General features: G+C 44.4%; 1 long non-coding RNA gene across 1 annotated transcript in view; it reads right to left on the bottom strand.

Moving 5' to 3' along the window:
* LOC109463766 overlaps window positions 1-14,730 on the bottom strand; it is a 62,862-nt gene extending 48,132 nt beyond the window's left edge. Inside the window, exon 1 of the long non-coding RNA XR_002139839.1 lies at window positions 14,502-14,730. This is a non-coding gene — a long non-coding RNA (uncharacterized LOC109463766). The remainder of the gene's footprint in view (window positions 1-14,501) is intronic.
* Between the last annotated feature and the right edge of the window lie 5,291 nt (window positions 14,731-20,021).

The raw sequence follows: 20,021 nt of genomic DNA, 5'->3' as shown, positions 1-20,021 counted from the left end.
ACCGCTTAGAGGGTTGGGGTTCGAAATTTGCCTGAGAACCATTTTGGCTGGCTGAATATCTTACAACTTCTTAAGAAAATCGACCAAAAATATTTATAGACTGTTGAGTGCATGTGTACTGAAATTATCAACCGAAAACAACCCAAATCTTCAAACTATGGACACTTTCCCAGAATCGTTCTTGGATACGACACTCACAGAAAAAGCAATCTTTCAGCATCTAGTTTCAGGTGAGAACCATCCAACTTACTTGCAAGTTGCAACAGTTACACATTAATCATAAACTTCTAAAGCGGCAAAATTTTCCAAATCATGTACTGCCGTGACAGAACGCAGTAGTTAGAATCTTAATGGCTATTCTCAAAACCGCGTACGTACTTTGAGTGACGCACATGAGGCAGAACCTCGGAGTTGAACTGCACTCATTTGTAACTCAGTGAAGTTGTTCTCCGACTTTATCTTTCTTTTCTAGATCGCTGAGATAACGTCCGCAGTTGGAGTGACGCACGTGAGACGTGAAGTTGAACTTCAGTCTTTCGTAGCTCGGCGAAGTTCCTCGTCTTTATCTTTCTTTCCTCAGACGTGACGCACCCGTACGTGAGCGATCGCCGCGATAACAGAAGACGGTGGGCTCAAGAGACGGACTGCTTGTAGCGGGGAAGACCTCTCTGTGAGCCGCGGCGCGCACACACACGAGTCCCGCTCGTATCTGGACAATACCTGCCTAATCCCCGCATATCGGAGATGGCAGTTGCGATTCGTGTGGCGGTTTTAAGGTATTTGTCGGAGCCGAGCGGTCGTCCCTACCCCGTGCCACTTCGCATGCGATGCGAGGATATATCAATTACTGCAGCCTTTCGACAGCACGAAGAGGTATTGACGTGAAAACCGCAGGCAGCATTCAGCCGCACGAGCGCCCCAAAACCCGTGATTAGGCTGGGACAAAGAGATTTCTAAATGACTCACGAAACTTATCGATATGATAGCGCCGATGCATAAGCAATCCTCGACGCAGGAAGCCATTTGGAGAAAATTAATCCCTCCATTTTCTTAAATGCCCAATTATTTGCTGATGTGCACCTAGATTTAACGTAAGAGAATTTCGGCACGTTCCGGTGCCCATGGGGGCAGGACGAAAATAAGATTCCGGCGGAGCAAATCTGCTTTCAGCATAGGAAATTTCATATCAACGTCTCAAATCGCCACTTTAGAAAGGCCTACTTATCACGGAACGATACATAAAAGGATTTAGCTCGGGGCGCTCTACGCTCTTAAAGCGGCGGAGAAGAAGAGTGGCGGTCTGCATATGAAAGTCTACCAAGGCGAAAATAAAGATGTTATCAGCGGCGCATCCGCTCCTTAAGTCCGGCTAGGGCCGCTAAGAAACGCCTTGATTCATGGAGACGTCTTCACAAGACGGCGCCCAAGTCGTCTTGAGAAACTTTCCTTCCCGAGGACTTGAGTGACGGCGAGACGGAAGGATTCGTCAGCGTGAGGAAGCAGGGAGTCATCAGAACTAGAAAACGGCTTTAGAACTTCAGTTCACAATATTCCCCGGTCATCCGTCTTCTTAAGACAGCTTTTCGGTGCCTCTTGGCGCTGGAAAGTCACCCTTAAACCCCGGTGTCAGTATATTACCGAGTCTTCCGTGGGAGGCATGACAAAAGTTGGGACCCATCCGTTAAGATGACTTACAAAGCTCCCCTCTCTCTTTCAACCCCGCTCCCGTCCCCGCAAGTCAAGATTTCCGCGGAGTTTACATTATGGCGGGGATTTTCGCGTCTTTTCTGCCCGCCTCGTGCACTGAGCTGTTTTTGGTGAAGTCGGCTTAACGGGGTATCAGTCTGCTGTTGAAGCGATGTGATTCAAAGCAAGATTTCTAAAGGATGAGAACGCCATCCATATAGGTGGCGGAGATACAGAAATCCTAATGACCTTGCATTGGTAATACCTAGATTCATACGGCAATTCTACAATTCAGGTATCACACTTCAGAGAAGCTACATGACAAGTCGTAATGGGTCAGTCTGTTGAAGAAGACCAGAGTGACAGGTCGAAAGCTCTATATCAGAACATTTCTTTGTGTTGGAATAAAAGTTTTAACTTTAAACTTTTCCAGGCGTTTACATATGAGCTCCATATATACACGACGTGCATAAAGTACCCCTCCCCAGGTGCCACATACACCGCCTACATATAGTGGCGAAAACTCAAGTCAGAAGCTCTGGGGAAGATGTCTGATAGGCACTGAAACGTCAGTACTTAGGTGAGAAAACTCCTGTATCCCATACTTTACCAACCTGATGAAACTATTTTCGAAAGTACCCTCTCCTCTCGTTTCCAACACTGCCAGAAGGAAGAGGCCCGCCATATGGGCACTTCTGTGATATTTATCGTTTTCCCGATGCTCCTAACGCGCACCAGCAAATTTCTCATCGGCTCTATTTGGTCCGCACAGCGTAAATCGTGCCAAGCTGTTCAAGTTCAGAATAATAGCAATGAAAAGTTTACAAAAATGGGTAAAATATTCATTCTATCGTACAGTTATAATGCGTAAATAGTTATTTAATATCAAGGTATACGTTAAGCGTGAAAACGTTTTAAGTAACGCTGCGGCTATATAAAGTATCGTTGATGTACTTCAAGTCAATATCTTCGCCCAGTTGAGCAGTGTACTGGCAAGTCATGTACACGCACTTTTCACTGAAGGTAAAATACACGCATCTTTCCTCCATTGGTAAGCAAAGTGCTAGAGGGTGAAAATCTGTAATGCAGTGTTATATATAGTGTATAGTCTATATGCACACGTGATATGTTAATCAACTTCCATAAATCATAAAACAGAGAAAGATATACAGAAGAGGACAGAAAGCTATAGAGTGATCTTCGGGGCTCTGCTTAGTTAACAAAGCTAATGCAATTGAAAAATCATGAAATCGATATGAAAATGTTGTTTGGGATTAAGTGGTATCCCTGCAACAGCAGTGCTTGATCCCCTGATTGACAGAACACCGCACCTCTCGGCAAAGTCAACTCTCCGTGGTGCCGCTCTGTCTCGAACCTCTGCGTTGCGCCCGGAAGGACCTAGTAGTCTCGGAACCAGATCATCCTACATGTAGGTCTGTCTCGCTCCTCTATAGCGAGCCCGGGAGGACCTGTTAGCCTCGTAATCAAGTCATCGGAGGCTCCCGGGGATCCCGGTACGTGTACCACCTCTGAAGTGCGCCCGGGAGGACCTGGTATGCACTGTAACCAGGCAATCGTAGGCTCCCCGGTATCTCTGCGGTGTGGGAGTGTTTGAGTACCTAGGCCCGCCCGCCCAGGCCCACAAGCGCACGCAGTTTTTTACGGGATTTTTTCGTCCGGATGTCAGTAATCAGAAAACGGACTGAAGAGATAAGCTATCAGTAAGAATAAGCCTATGTGTACCAGAAACGGGACCTATAAAACACTCCTACGCCGGCCTATAAGACACAAAACTCACAAAATCCACTTTTTAACAAACAGAATTCATTTAAACTATTGGTGATATTTTGGGCCGTTCAGCGACGACGCTTGGTGGAAATGTGTTACAAGTGGGCTTGAGCCGGTAGCTCGCAGCTATAACAAGCCTGTAAGGTGAGGAGGTTCCAGACTAACTTTGCTTGTCGTTGTAGATGAACATCCTGTCGGTAGTCCCTGATCCCCTGCATTAGGAGACGCCCCGCGGCACCGGCCGCTTGTGGCGGGGAGACGGGCCGTTTCCTCCGACCATCACTTCCACCTGCAGCCCTAATCTGTTACTGTCGCCTCCAACTTGCCTCCCGCTGAAGACAAATCTTTCCCGCCGCCGGCTTCGCCTCAAAACAGGTCACGGAAGTTACCTTATCGCGTATCCTAAAGCAGTTTAGTTATATTAAATTTGTTCGTGCATATTATATATGCCATTGATTATGTATGACGGCAAAATGTTAGCTGTAACTTTCTATCCCCACGACATCCCGTTATCTTAAATCCCCTTTGAGATTCCTGCATTTGATAGCGGAAGGCATGACTGGCAAAAAGCCAACTAGAAAAATGGACGCCTGTCTTACTAGACTTTATATTCTCCGTATGTAACATTTCTGACAGTACCGTGTTCGTGTTCAGCACCAAGGACAGGCATGTGTACGTGTGCAAATAGTATTTAGCTCAAACTTTGAATATACACTGTACTGATGTACGCTAGAAATACTTCTCTTTGGTTATCTTTGCAAGATGGTTATACTTTGTATTCTACAGGACTATAAGTACTAGTTATCATGTATTCGAATTGCGAATAAAAACGTCTTTACTAGAAATCCTATCTCTCCAGAACATCACAGGATCATTTGTTATCGTGTATTACAAGAAAAGTGAAATTCTATCTCTCCAAAACATCACAGGACTATAAATCATCAGGTTTTCCAAAGAAAGTGCCTTTACTGTAAATCCTATCTCTCCTCCACATCACATAATCTTAAGTTGTCATGTATTCCCAGGATAGCGCCTTTACTAGAAATCCTATCTCTTTACAGATCACAGGATTACACATTATCATGTATTCCATGAAAAGTGTCCTTACTGTAAATCCTATCTCTTTACAGATCACACTACTACACGTTATCATGTGTACCTACTTTACTGGAAATCCTATCTCTACACAACATTACAGGATCATAAGTTATCATGTTTTCCAAGGAAATCTTCTTTACTGGAAATCCTATCTTTACTCAACATCACAGGATAGTAAGTTATCATGTATTCCAAGGAAAGCGCGTCTCTTTACTGTAAATCTTATCTCTCCACAACATCATATCACAGGATCATAAGTTAGCATGTATTTCAAGGAAAGTGTCTTTACTGTAAATCCTATCTTTTTACAGATCACAGAAATATACGTTATCATGTCTTCGAAGGAAAGTGACTTTACTGGAAATCCTATCTCTCCACCACATCAGAGGATCACAAGTTATCGCGTATTCCAAGAAATTCTTCTTTACTGTAAATCCTATCTCTTTACAGATCACAGCACTATAAGTTATCATGTATTCCTAGAAAAACGTCTTTACAGGAAATCCTATCTGTACACAACATCGACGTAGAAACTTTCCCAGCCGTTCATCTCCATCCAACCGGCGTGCGCGCACTCCTTTCAGGGACTTCTGTAAAGATGTTATCTATTTCCTGACCTTAACCTTTTGGTTATTCGTATTCACAGCCTCAATGTCGACTTCCTGGCGAACAGCTAGTGCTGTACTGTAAGTGTACGTCCGAAACCGTGCATAACTGTACAACCACGCTCGTTGTATGTCGTCGCACGATTTTTATTGGACAGTAGAGTTTTCAACAAAGCAGTAAAAGAACTAACCACCGACAAAGATATAAGACATCTGTAGAACACATGCAAGGCTATCCCAGGAATGTCATTAGTTTGCGATACGCGACTAGGTAAAGCACAGTAACGACGGTAAAGCTATACATGTAGTCCCATGGCCATTTTTAGGCTGTAGAGGTAGTGGGCTTCTTGTCTATTGCGTCTAGGCCGCGGTATTGGAAGGCGGCGCCCATCCCTCTCCTTCCTCCGCTTATTACATGTACCTTCCCAACCGAAGTCAGGTACCCTTTTTACACCTGGGCGGTGTGAGGAAAGTCGTGTCTTACCTGGAATGCCAGGACTAATTATATTATTGTAGTAATTTTCGAGATACGTTTCACAAATGGGGTTTTCATTCGTTCTTTTCCATCGACACCCTCACACTTGGAAATCCAGTGATCGCATTTCTTGCTCGCTACGATTACGTAATGTCGACGTCTGTTCGGTCTTCAATAATTGTATCAACTTGATACGTTTTGTAGCACTGCAAATGATAATGGTATTCACAAATAATTCATCAATCTTCACATTCTAGGATTCCGAGATCATAATTTTTGCATACTAAAAAAATAATTAAGATTACGTAATGCCAACTTCCTGGTCATATTCAAATCTGTACGTTGGTAAGTTATACCGCTATAAAAATCACGTTTCTGTTTGATCCTTACTAATTGTATCAACTTGATTTCACTCTAAAGCACGATTATATTCACAAATGAGATTATGAATTCATCCTACGGATACTTCTTTCAAAACTCAAGGCTTCCGTGACCACGTTCCTCGCACACGTCCCAGACGACACCTCGGGCTTTCTAATTTGCGTGCTGTCTTCACATTACCGAGCTTTGCGTCAAACCTCGCGGCTCAGCGTTTAATCAAACCGGGAGGCTTAATACCGTACCGGGCGGGCTTTTAGCACCCATTGTCTGAGCCGAGACACAAAGGAACAGCCGGGGAAGGAACTTGACCTGCGGCGACCCGTGCTTCAGGTAAGTCTTATCGGAGAGGAACATGCTTCAGACGGCGTGTGGGGCGGGATATCGGGCGGGGAGCCGCTCAGTCACGCCGCTTCGGGAATACAAAGACGCGCGGAGAACGACTTGTTCGGAAAACTTTAGTCCGGATAATGTAATGAAATGTCAGTTGGAAAAGGTGGTTAAGCTGTTAGGGTATTCAGAAGATGAAGTTTTCTGAGCTCTCCGTCCTACAGCGTTAAATAATAGTGCGATGACGACTTCATAATCCTAACATGCACCATGTCCGATTAGATAGACTGTATTCTCTAGTAGTTCTTAAGGCTTTTGCGTTATTCTTTTATCCTATGTATTATGTTACTCAGTGTAATTCACATGTAACATCATACTCCGATGTATGCATTTAGCCCCATGGGCATGAACATGCAAATAAAGATATTTGTTTGTTGCTTGGTAATGTGTTTCTGATACAGTGGTGCATGTATATGACTGATAGGAGGTGCAGTAAGCTGAATTTACAGCCACCAAACGGAAAACATGTCACTTTTCTTATTCTACATTTAGTGACATGCCATGAGTGATGGTACACGTCTGGAATGGCCTTGGTATTCATATTTTAGCGACTTGCAAGTTGTCACAGAGACTTCATATGATCAATGTCATACATAGTAGAGGGTTCGAATAAAGTGGGTACCAAACTTGCATCACCCGAGACGAATGTACGAGAAAACTTATACAGACTCACCCAACACGAGTAGAAGATCGTTACCACTTGCACGTGAACAAGTCAATATCTGGTGCACTCTACATACATGTACAACGATACTCGGGAAGAGAAAACCCAATATCAGATGTACACCAGTACAGACTAGTACCGGATTTGTCAGGCGTCTATATACAAAGAACGGCAGACTAAGCCAACACTACTTACATGTAACGTTAAACCAAACACTACTTACAAGTAAACAATCGTCAGCACTTGTAAATGTATGTCAACTTTGACTCTATAGAAAGAAAATAATATCAACACATCCATGGCACTGTTTTAGGCGATGTATATCTGAAAATCACTAGGCTAACTGAACATGACTAAGATAAATGAGTAAAAAATCGTTAGCCCTGTATATGTATATAATCAATTCATTTCACACTATAGACAAGAAAAACAATACCAGCTCAGCCGTTTTGATATTTTCAGACCCAATTTATCCATTGAACATCAGTACCAGGCTAACCAAACAAGAGATTTACGAATCAATCAGTTTTAGACATGTATATGATTAATGCCTTGTACATTTTGCATTTTGACACTATAGAGAAAGAAAACCCAATAACAAGGCAACAAGGTTTTAGACCCTGTGTGCCATGCATGCGATTAAACGAGAAAACGTAACAAGACTAAGAAATACGAATTAAAAAGCGTCAACGCTTGTACGTGAATCAGTCAATTGCAATATCTTGCATACTTTAATCCATAGATACTTACCAGGAAGAATATCCGATATCACTGGCACCAGAATGGCCGTAGTACTGTGTATATCCACAGAACGGCGGGTAACTGAACAAGACTTAGAAGTTACCATTACACGTGCATCAAAGTCCTAATGACCACCATCAGCGAAGCTCTGTATCGGTAATCTATAAAACGACTCTTTGATGCTGTGTGAGGCCTGAGCCTTGCTGCGCGGCAGCCTGTGTGTTTAATGTACGACAGGGCCGGGGTAATAAGGCAGGATTGGGAAACTGCTTACAGGACAGGGCAAAGATTTGTCAGCGGGAAAGAAAGAGGGGAGGGTAAGATGGATGAGACTTTGGGGAAAAAGAAGGAGGAAGTTTGAGACAGAGCTGATTATAATCAGGCGGGGCTAATCGGGGATTTTTAAATTTTTCTATAGATCTAATAATAAAGCAGTCTTGTATATATTTGCTACTCGGTAAGCATTAGTTTCATCTTCAATTTATTTTTGACGTCTTTATAGAGATTTTTTATTGGGCTTTATTTTTCGTACTAGTATTTTTTTTTGTTATCTTCGGTCGACAAACGGATACTGCCTTTTCTATTTGATACTGTGTTGCCAATTTGATAGTGTCTTGCTGGCACCAAAAATCTGCTTAGAGATGTATTTGCCAATTTTTTAACAGTGACAGTTGTGACATCTTGTGATATATTTAACTCTATCTGCATGTGTCATCAAATCTTTTGAAATCTGTTGATTTTAGGACAGAAATGTGAATAACTCGTAAATAATACGTAAATCATCATATGTCTCTAGCATTTCATGACAAAGTGAAATTCACTTCCGGATAATTGAGCCGTGGACCGGATAACCGTGTCGTGCGCGACCGTAATGGTGGTATCATGTTACCTGGGCGGTCACAACATCACCGGACAGACCGTGCGGAGTAGATATCTGTTACGGAAACAGGAAAGTTTACCAACACCTGCCATCCACTTCCGTACAGGATACATCAATCACGGAGCCGTAAATAGTTTCATCAGGTTGGTAAGTCACTGAGTAAAGAGGCTCTTCTTTTACATAACCAAATATGTAGATATTTTACGTTTGGGAATTCATCTATATCACCGACACCTGTGCTGCAGTGTGACAATGTGAACCAGTCAGAATTGCCCTAAGGAAGATGACAGATGGTCACCGAAACGTCTAGCCTGGTTACTCCGCAAATAGGAGAGGATGTAGGAATCGGGAGCTATAACAGGTCTGGTAACCAGGTTACGAAACGTCGGCAGTGCATAAAACACTTGGTTGTGTAAAAAGAGTCTCTTTGCTCATCAATCACTGAGGTTCATTTATAGGAATAATGAATGACCCAATAACGGACAGATTCTGTCGGAACGACCTCTCGTGCCATTTCGGAGAATGTTTATTGATTGATTGATGGATTGATGAACGGACGGGATCGAACATTCGGATGATTGACGGGTCCGCAGACGACATCTGACGCGCGAGGCATTGTGGGTCTTCAAGATCCCAGTGCCATTTTGAAAGCGACGATGTCGTCACAAAGTGGAAAATATCCATAAAAAGATAGAACAGGATTTTTTCAAGCAAGGGAATGCCTTGGCCTGAAATAAAGGAAAAGTGTTGACATGAAAAGAAAATATAACACACTGAACACAGTAAGTGTGTCACGCATGAAGTCATAGAAGTATCAAACTTGCGGACTATTTCTTTTCAAACACTGTGGTCACAAAGAAACCTATGGGTCAACTCGTATTGTGTTGGATTATATAATAGGGGAAAAGACCAGCACTGCACAGCAGTTTTCTAGACTCATCAAACCTTGCTGTGGGGTGAAAAATGGCCAAATCGGGAGAATATTTTTCCATAGGAGTTGATTGGCAATGGTTTCAGATGTAAAAATGCATTAGAAAGTAGCAACTGGCAAAACATTCCCAATATTTGGCGAACTTTTACTATTTCCAAACCCCAGAAGAGTGCCGTAGAGGCTACATTGCACTTTTAACCTTACGGATAACTAGTACGTATCAGAAAAGTAAATCCACGTACAGCAGGCAAGGCCGGGCATGAGCACAGTGAGTCCTGTATATCGACCTAAGCTGAGAGGTCATCGCTCAACTGAAAATAATCCGATGTCTCTTATCGATAAAATAATCCCTTTTTTCACCCGGAGGGGGACCACCTTATACCATTGACCATCGCTTATCCGTTTGTGCGCGTGTCAACCCGGGTAACCTGCCATCCATCTGGCTTACACGGACTTTCGTCGCGACAAATATGGCAGAAAGGCTTTGATGTGGCTGGGAAACAACCTTGTGGCAGGATTTGCGAAAAGCTGGTAGGAGCCGATACAGGCAAGGCCACCATCGGAGAGAAAATCCTGTCCAGGAGTGACGACCACTCACAAAAGTTTTGACAACTGTCTGAAAACTAAATGAATGACAGGAAGAAGGGCATAGGAAAAGGAAAAAAACGGATGTGCGAATGTATCTTAATGCAACTTTATGGATCGAACATGAAGAGTTAGAAATATCAAAAGTTACAAGCGAAAAAATGACATTTTCTCTCGATAAATTCTTGAAAATTGGTCTTTGTAACTAAATCTCCGAGACCAAATAAGATTTATTCTAATTTTTGTTTGAGAATGAAAACAACAGCACTGATACCAATGTTAAACCTCCTGATGAGAACGGACATGTTAAGTATTACTTTCAAATACCATCATTTCTGCTTAAGTCGGCGTGCAGCCCTCAGCACGCCTCTCCGAAATAACTTCTTGCTCGGATGACTTCACAATAAAGCTCGCTTCCACCCGGCCGCTTCCCGAAGGTTACTGCCAGTCGGTCAATTTTACGACTGCCTGAGTGTACGTACTAATTTGATTGGGTATTCCGAGCGCGCATCGCTTGAGAGAACACAGGGTGGAGGGGAGGGGGAGGGGGGCGATAGCGATCGAGCGTTGATCTGAGATTTGAGCTGAAGGGCAGCAAGAGCGCCAAGAATGTGATGCTATCTGCAATGTTCATTCACCGTGTAAAAACTTCGCTGCGTTCTAGGTCTAAACAATCGACATCTGTCAACAAAAACGGGGACTTTAGAGCGACATAAATTCCGGTATGGGCCAGTTTTTATCACAGGTGGAAAACCCAGTCGTAAGAATCATTACACCGTGAAATGTGACATAAAGACGCAGCCGTTAAAAAAGTATTTGCCACAATCCAATACAAACGGCGACTTGGTAATCAATCTAATAAAAGTTGAAAGAAACTTAATCGGTCTGGTTGGTTTATCAAGGCGAGGTCTGTGGGTGAAGTTTCATAAGCTGATGTCAACACATAACCTTCAAACAGGGTAGGAAATTTGCATCCCGTTAAGGCCGTGGCATTAACAGGTTCAGAACCACCGTTTGTGCATGAACGCTTCTGCAAACCAAGAGCGAGAGGTATGCTCAGGTGCGAAAGTTCCGCCAAGTGCAAGAAATCGCCTTATACCTATGTAAAAGCGATTCACAACGATCCATGTAAGTAAGTGTCCGGCCACATACACACTACGACAAGTTTACAGCAGATCACGGCAAATTAACGACTCTCTTGCAACTGTCGCGAGCGTGTCGTACGAACGTCAACTGTTGTCGCGGATCCATGGCTAAAATCCTACGACAGGCAAATTGCAAAGACCAAAGTGACCATGCTTAAAGCCTGTAGTTTAAGAACAATCTTACCTTTAATAGTAGACAAAGCTAGCTTCACGTCGTAGTTAACCTTTCGTCGTTTGAAAACCAAAGACTTTCACTCCACAGTACTACATCCGGGGTACTCGTTCGCGTCAAGTTGGGACACAGTGGGCTAAACTTAGGTCTTACATCCGGGACCTTCACAAAATTAAAATGGCTGTCATCCGTGAAGTTTCCAGTCCAACAGAGTGGCAGCAATGATTGCTGAAGGGCAGTTGTTTGAACTTTGAGCCGTTGTAATGGGACAAAGAACGGAACATCTCGGAACGTCACAAAATATACATTTCTGGCATTCGGGAATCTCCTTAGTACAACAGAGGGACAGTATAGGATGCTCGTTAAAGGACATTGCTGTAAATTGACAAGAATTTTGACAGAAAAACACTAAAATTTGTCGGAGAAAGATTAAAACGTGACGGAGAAAAACTGAAAATTGAAGGAGAAACACTGCACTTTGACCCAATTTGACGGGCCTATAAAATACTAAATTGAGATAAATGACAGACATATCAGGTGTAGGATACTCGACAGACAGGTCGCATGCAAACTTTCTGTCATCCGTAAACTTCCCGGTCCAACGGAAGGTCAGGACTTGTTGAAGACTGTACCACCGAAATCTGACCCGGTTCCAAATGGAGATAAATGCCGCGGGATCCGGCTTAGTAGCTGCTCGGGTCTTGACGAGCAGATCCGAACATCGCAACAGACGCGAAAATCAATTAAAATTATGATGCGACTTCCGCTCAATTAGGTCGAATCGTATGTCACGCGACCCTCCTGGTAGGGCAGGCCGGGTGTGACATCACCTATCGATTCTGACGGCGCGCTCATGGACACTTCCGCTTGTGTGAGCATCAAGCCCCGGATAAAAGGGTTAAAACGGCACCAAACCGAGTTACCGGGACTTCGGGGACTCCGGGTCACAGAACTGAGCTCCAGGTCTGCCATGTTTTCACGCAATGATGCCCAGCAGCGATGATATCTCTACAATAGCAGATTTGTTTCTAGCGTGGGACGAGATGTATGATAAAAGGCGAAGGGAATGGGATGGGACTTCTAGACACACACGGGACAGGCCATTTTGAACAAATCTCCTGGCGATTTTCCAATTATGAATTTGTTCAAGATGCATAATGCATATCGCTAAACACCCTATGGGACCATATACATATAATGGTAAGAATCAGCATTTTTGTCTTTATTCCCTGACCTTCTAAGAGGGTATCCTTTGTTCTGCCTTTAAGCCACTTCAGTACCCTTTTGAACCCCTCTCGTCGCCCCAGATACCAATCATCATTTGATGATATTTATTTGACTCATGTTGATTGCATGACATCTGATTCTTTGTTTATTTCAAAATTTATCTATTCAAGACAAGCTCAAATTGACCTGCAGGGAGCTTTTCCTTGAGGGGGCAACTCGATGTACTAGTACATGTAAGGGTGAGTAATGTAAAGTGCTTTTCCAAGGACACGAAATCCAGGCTGCATTGAGCCACCCCAACATGTCCTGTATATATGTAAATACTACTAACACACTGCGAGTAGATGCATGGTACGACGTTTGCGGCTGAGGGTTTAGGCTACGATTCTCGAAATAGAACCTCGGCAAATTAGCAACGGGAAGCGCGTGTGCTGAGGGAGCAAGAAAGGGCTGCATCTCTGAGAGCAGGAGACTGTGATCATTGCTGCCGGTCAGGTGGAAGAACGGACGTGTACAGTGAACACGTACAGCCACTGACTGCTGCATGCAGCTGGGTGGAAGTAACTGAGGTCTGAGTAACGGGTGCTGTCATGTGTGTAGTGTTGTGGCTGACGGAGTTATGATATCAATGCAAACTGAGGTGGAAAGAAGTTGAGCGCAGTGTGGCGGAGGCGAAGTCCCTCTCCCCAGTTCAAAACCGAGCGAGGGCTTCGCTGCATTAGAACTGCCCTCCTTCACCGCCTGTCCTTGTACACTTGAATGTAAGTACAACTAACAGCACTGACTGCACTTTTGATGTAGCTTGTACATGTTCGCGTCTACCCCCCCCCCACTTTCTACCATTTGTTTACACTTACCAACTTGGTCAATGCACATGCGCAGCTGCTAGCAATCCGCTGTTTTGCCGGCTCAGCAGTAATGAGACTGAATTCCCATTTGCGCCAAAGACGCAATGCTCAGAGATATCGATGAAAAATGCATGTAGCATGATAGTTTGTACGACAGAAAAATAGATCATAAAACAGGAAAGGTGTGCTACGCAATGCTTAGGTATGTCATCCTCACACAGGCTATAGACCTGCATATGTTCCTCAAAACACTAGGGGGCAAAATTCTAATTCACTCTCTCATCTACAATACCGAGTTATCGATAAAAAATGTAGTATGATAGTTTATATAGTTCTACGACATAAAAGTAAATCATAAAATGGGAATGGTGTGCTGCGCGATGCTAAGGCATGCCGTGCTCACACAGGCTATAGACCTGCATATGTGCCTCAAAACACTAGGGGGCAAAATTCTGATTCATCCTCTCATCTACAACCCTTTTCCACTGTAGGATGAGACTGCTGAGCGACCAAATATTGGACAGATCCCTCGAGAATTTCATTGAGAAGTAATTTTTTTCTACGTGTTGTGTGTTCGTGAATTATATTCCAATGATAAAATCAAGGGTCACACTAATTCAATTTCGGTCGATCAACGATTATCATCTAGTGGCAATGGGGGCACAGAGACCTCCTGAGGACGACAAAAATCACAACATGGCGTTCATGGCAAAGGGTACCATAATAACATCTCGTTGGGGGTAACTATACATGGATATGACACAGCCATGTCTATCACACTCAAACACACGCTAAAATCATGACATGCATTCAAAACGTCATCATAACGTGTTCACAACTACCACCACTGGTGCACTAAAAAGGAAACAAACGCAACTAAAACATTACCTCCTTCTAGAAGACACAAAAGCAGGTAGAGCGTCTTGTTGCACTCGGGTATTCACCAACACGTTAGTAATTCGGCCGGTACAGTGCAGGTATTACCACCTAACGACCTGTGTGCTGCAGGCACGCACGCACCAAGCACTCGCGAGAATAGATCTAGAAGGTCATTACCACACTCTCCCCCGCACACGGCTCGCTTGGCTAACCCTTACAACCTTCTCTCGTCAGATTTCCCCTCCACAACTCATCTCAGTTCGGCAACATCTTGTCTGCGTCATATTGAGATGCAAATCTCGGTCCACCACAGGTGCTGTGCGTGCCTGAGATGGTAGACCCCGACCATGCCCACGCTGACACACCTATACTATGTACGTGTGGAGAAACGCAGACACGACTTACCATTATGCTAGTGGTCGGCGGCGCCTGGTCTAACCCCTGGGGGATGAACGTTACAGGATGCCTGCCCTTCTAACGCCCTGCTAGGGTTCCTCTCTTCTACGCTGTTGGTAAAAGATCCTGGCCCTGACACGGTATCTGTAGAGCGGCGAACCGAATGACTAGATTAGAGTCTACCAGCGCCCTGCGAACGCCTCGTCCGCGGCGGCGGGCACCACATGAAGATAGATCGGCACGTCACACTCTCTATTCATTAGCCCCATTATCGATGGGTACGGGAGTGCAGAGCTCTCGTGTCGGCCCAGCGGAGACTCGTGCCTCGGGGGTTTTCTCTCCGTCTTACGGAGATCTCATTATCCTCGGGAGGTGGCGGCGCGGGAAAATCGAAGAACGCGCTCATCGCTCAAAATTACTCTTTCCGTTATGGCGCTTTGGTTCTTGTTGATGATTAAGCAAGAACACTGTGTTCTAGAAACATCCAAGTGCTAGGTTGTGATTTTCAGCAAATGTTTGTTGGATGCCTGGTGTCATGTAAATGGTCGTTCATCCCATTGACGTGAAGTACAATTTCTTTATCGCTCCAGACAGGCACAGACTCAGGTTCTATGGTACACTTAGAAAAACCATTTACCCATGTTTTCAACCGCTGCCCCTCAAAATTAGCCCGCATGGGTGCTATCTGATTTGTTTGGGTTACCTCAGGCAACCCCGATTTTTTTGGGTTACCTCAGGCAACCCCGATTTTTTTGGGTTACCTCAGGCTACCTTAAAATATTTTCCTGAGACATTACAATCATCATGTATTTGAACTATTTCTGAATTTGCATTACACAGCGCACGAGTAAACAGAACTTGCTTACTGTTTAGAATTCCATCGTATCATTGTCATTTCAACTTTTGATTTTGAGCCACTTTAGACTACTTAACGCTAGCAGAAACATTTATCAAGTCTTAAAAACCTCAAACACTGTTGTTAGACATTCTAACTCTTAAGACACAGCGACGTTCTCCTGATACATGCACACATTCCGCCCGCGGCCGGCTGATCACGAGACGTCGCCTGAACAGGACGAACGCCGTGGAATCGGCCCAGCCCTCCTGAGGAATGTCCGCATCAGCCGTGAGTGTGCGGCGTGAGGGATGAGCCAGTCTGAGGTGTGATTGCCTCTCCTACGTGAGACCATTAGTGGCCACAGTCAGCCGTTCTAACTGGCCGGAATGTGCGGTACGGTCTAACTGATGGGGACGTCGTTCTACCACAGTTTGTCTGCAGGGCTGGACCACGCGATAAAAACAAACGGTTTAAGGAGTGATCGTTTTTTTGAGTGGTGACTAATCATATATAGCTGGTGTGACATTTCATTTGTTAGCATTTGAGACTATTGTTCATGACTATGCATTGTTAAGACTCTAGTAAGACAAAAATAATAGCTTGAATATTTGCGGAAGATTTTTTCAAATTTCATGTGGTAAAATCTATAACTTGAACGATATAACATTCAGAAATGAAGGTATTTTTATCCCTGGTGACATTTAACCGGCCCAGCGCAATCACATCTCGGCTGGAATTGGCTCTACAGTGTAGATAATGGGAACTGTCATTCTCACGCCGTCTGTCCTCTGTGGCAGGCCGTGCTATTGCCGTTGGTCTAAAGTGCAGGTCGTGCTATAAAAACAAACTTTTCTCTAAAGTACCGATGTGACGTCGTCATGTAGTGGAACCCTTCCTTGTGAAATAAAGATTCCCTTCATCACGTACATACAGATTTAAGAAAGACAGCAGTTAGACACTGAAAGACAGCAGATAGAACAAGTTCGGAAGTGTGTTTCATCTTCAGCAGCAATGCACCGGGTTTTCAGCACCAAGGAGAGATGCCGTGAGGGCTTTCCACCGTTTTTCCGTCACTCCGTCAATTCATTTTTTGTCGAATTCAGCGACTTTTTTGTACTATCTGTACTGATACTGAACACAAACACACAGACAGACACACACACACAAACACTCGCACACACACACACACACATACACAAATGAGTTCCAAACACAGTCAGAATGAAGACCAGACTCACCCTACCCAGTCGCCCTGGTGCATTATCACCATAAGCAGTATAGAGAATTATGAAGCAGAAGGCTTCTCTGGCTCCTCGCCAAGACAGACGGGTTACCTTGGTGACAGGTATCACCCTCGGGGGGCCTTCCCGCTCGTACCTTTATGACGAGTGAACCTGTCTATCGAGACTGGCGCTGTCCTAACCTGAGATTGATGCTCTCATTCCCCGCGCGATTCGCCGCTGATGAAATGGGCATATTGTCTCCCCCGGGCGATAAAACCGCGCCATCGGCGACACAAATACAGAAAAGGGTATCTTTAACCTGCCACCCCGCCGCCGGAATGACGAGCGATAGCCTGTATGGAACCTACCCATCATCATAAACAGCCTGCTGAGAGGATTACGGCCGCTAAGTATGACAAAAAGCCGCTGTCAGGGATAACAAAACAGTCTATTGACGAGACACAGATGCGATGTCGTTGCGTTATGGCCTCCGTGTATATAACAGCTACCCGAATGACCGTAGAATATAACAGCGTTTTCCTCCCATCTAACCCCGGTATAGAAAACCGGGAGAAGTTTACGACGGAGGTTACAAACATGTGACAGGCTCTGTGAGTAATCTCCCGGCAGATCTACGGAAGGAGGGTCGTAACGTGTTCTAACTGCCTTGTTTTTCTGACAAGCTGCCATAACAACAAAACCTCATTTTGTGAGTAGCTGTAAATGCTGGGAGTGTTTCCTGTGGGAACAAGGTAGTCAGGGATGGCAGACTTCAACCCTTTACCCACACTGCGTAACGACACTTCCAGTCACACTGAGAATGACTGTGACTAAAAACACTGAGTATGTATGGCAAGGCTGCGTTGGGCACGTCGGCAATCTCAGAAACACAAACGGACAGACACACAAACAGACTCCCGAAAACAATACTTCACTCCCTCACAGCGAAGCCAAGAAACGTGATTTCTTCTTCATCATCTGCTTGTAGATGTTTTTGGGGAAAGGCAGTCCACTCGCGCCCGGACAGGGTTCCCGTATCGGAGCCCGGCGTTCCCGCCATCTATCTTGGTGTAGGAATGATCTGGTTAATACGGCTAATGTGACGCTGACCCCACGCAACAAGGATGGATCGGACCCGCCCAGAAGGTTCAATAAAGCCCGCAGATAGTGACGGACGACTCTGATACCATATCTCTACTTCGCGGTGGATGGAGGCGAGAAGTGGGGAGCTAGGGGACAACGACCGAAAGATCACCATACGTACAGCAACTATTGCAACAAAGGCTCAAAATAGAAATGTTAAAAAAGGGACAAAACGTCTTTTCAAAGTTGCAAATGCTGTACAGAGAAGATTATCCTTAAGAAGATTATGTCCTGGGTATCCCTACTGCATGACGACACCATGACAATCATTGTTCACCGTATAAGATATCGCGGAAGGAGATAGATTTTCACATTGGAATTTGGATGAATGTAAGCTGATTTCATTGAATTATTGTGGATGCTATGTTAGCTACAGAAATACAAGACTGGATTAGAAACAAATATCTATACAAAACATATTTCTGATCGATTATTGGTTTGCAATCAACGAATATTATGCAATTCTTAAGCATATCCAACCGTTTTATGTAGAAACAATCATATCTAGAAGTAATCAATACTCTGATGTGAAAAATGATATGGTAAATTCTTTAAAAAAATCAAATTTTTCACAGCATCAATCCTCTCTAAAAGTGACAACCCCTGGCTAATAGACTTACTCATCCACACATCCACTCCGTCTTACGACAGACCATGCGACAAATAAACTGCCGACTCCGTAATCCCCGTCTAAAAGGTAATCATAACTCCATCAGTGGATCAGTCATAAAACTTATCCACGCTCCCCCCGCGCCAATGATTCCTTACAAATCATCGGTTTTATCTGTACCCGATATCTCTTCCCGTCACCCCGGGAACAGTAAAACGGAATCCACCCGCTCTGTCAACGCCGATTCACCGCGCTTCCGTCTCTCCAATACCTCGGTAGGTTACTATCCAAGCAGAGGTTTGGGTTTGGGGTTATTTTTGGCGTGTTTTAGGCTTTTTATCGGGGTTTCTTGCCATGAGTTGGGTGGAAAAAAAACTTCCAGTGCAAAAGAGAAACCCCGACAAAAAAAGCCTAAAAACACGCTAAAAAATAACACAAAGCCCAAACTTGGAGAGTACAGTAGGTAGCCTCCACCAGGCCTTCCTAAAGGGGAGTAGGACGGTAGAAATGTTCGGCAAAAATAATATTTAACTGGCCAAGATAGTGGGTACATTGTTTCATCCCCCATCACGGGCAAATGAACTCTACCGGTGGCTAAACTTGCCTGGCTAATTATTATTCCCATTTGGTTAAATTTTCCTGTTTTTGAAGCCGCTTTGTCAGTCTGGTGGAGACTAGAAGTAGGGGAGAGTTCAGAAGTACGGGCCGGAATAACCGTGATATATCCGCCGTCTGTAGGAGCTTTAACGCCGAAGTTAATAAGATGGGGAGGGGAGGTGATCCGACGCATCCCACTGCTTGCACCCGAAGATTTATTATCCGCACGGCCATGAAATATTAAAGAAGGAAAGATGTTTTAATAATTCATCCGCCAGGGGTGTGAAGCGGCGGTCCCGGGGGAGGTGTGCCCCGGGCACAGCCAGGCGAGCGCCTCGCGTGGAACTCTGCTGGCTAAAACTTCGGCTTTCTTTATTACTGCATAAGGGCAAGGGGACAGTCTTAGGCATCATGGCGGCGATTTGGGAGATGTACGTGGTGTATGTGTGACACGGTGTTGGCAAATACTTAGCATGCAATGGTGGAGCGCTTCGGGAGATCTAGCAATGTACGTTACCGGAAGAAGAAGAATGATATGTGAAATCGGCTTTGACAACAGCTTAAATATGTAGGTAGAAATTAGATTAGGGGACTATTGAGTGTTCCGGCTACGTTTCATTATTATAGGTAGCTGCTGGGAAGATTTGATTGTGACAGTTTTGTTGATAAATTGTTATGTTTTCGCTTGTCCTGTACTTTTGCAAATTGGTATGTTTTACATT

Source organism: Branchiostoma belcheri, unplaced genomic scaffold (assembly GCF_001625305.1).
Source record: "Branchiostoma belcheri isolate BF01 breed outbred unplaced genomic scaffold, Haploidv18h27 scaffold1, whole genome shotgun sequence".
NCBI classification, from domain to species: Eukaryota; Metazoa; Chordata; class Leptocardii; order Amphioxiformes; family Branchiostomatidae; genus Branchiostoma; species Branchiostoma belcheri.
This window is presented reverse-complemented; position numbering and strand designations above follow the sequence as displayed.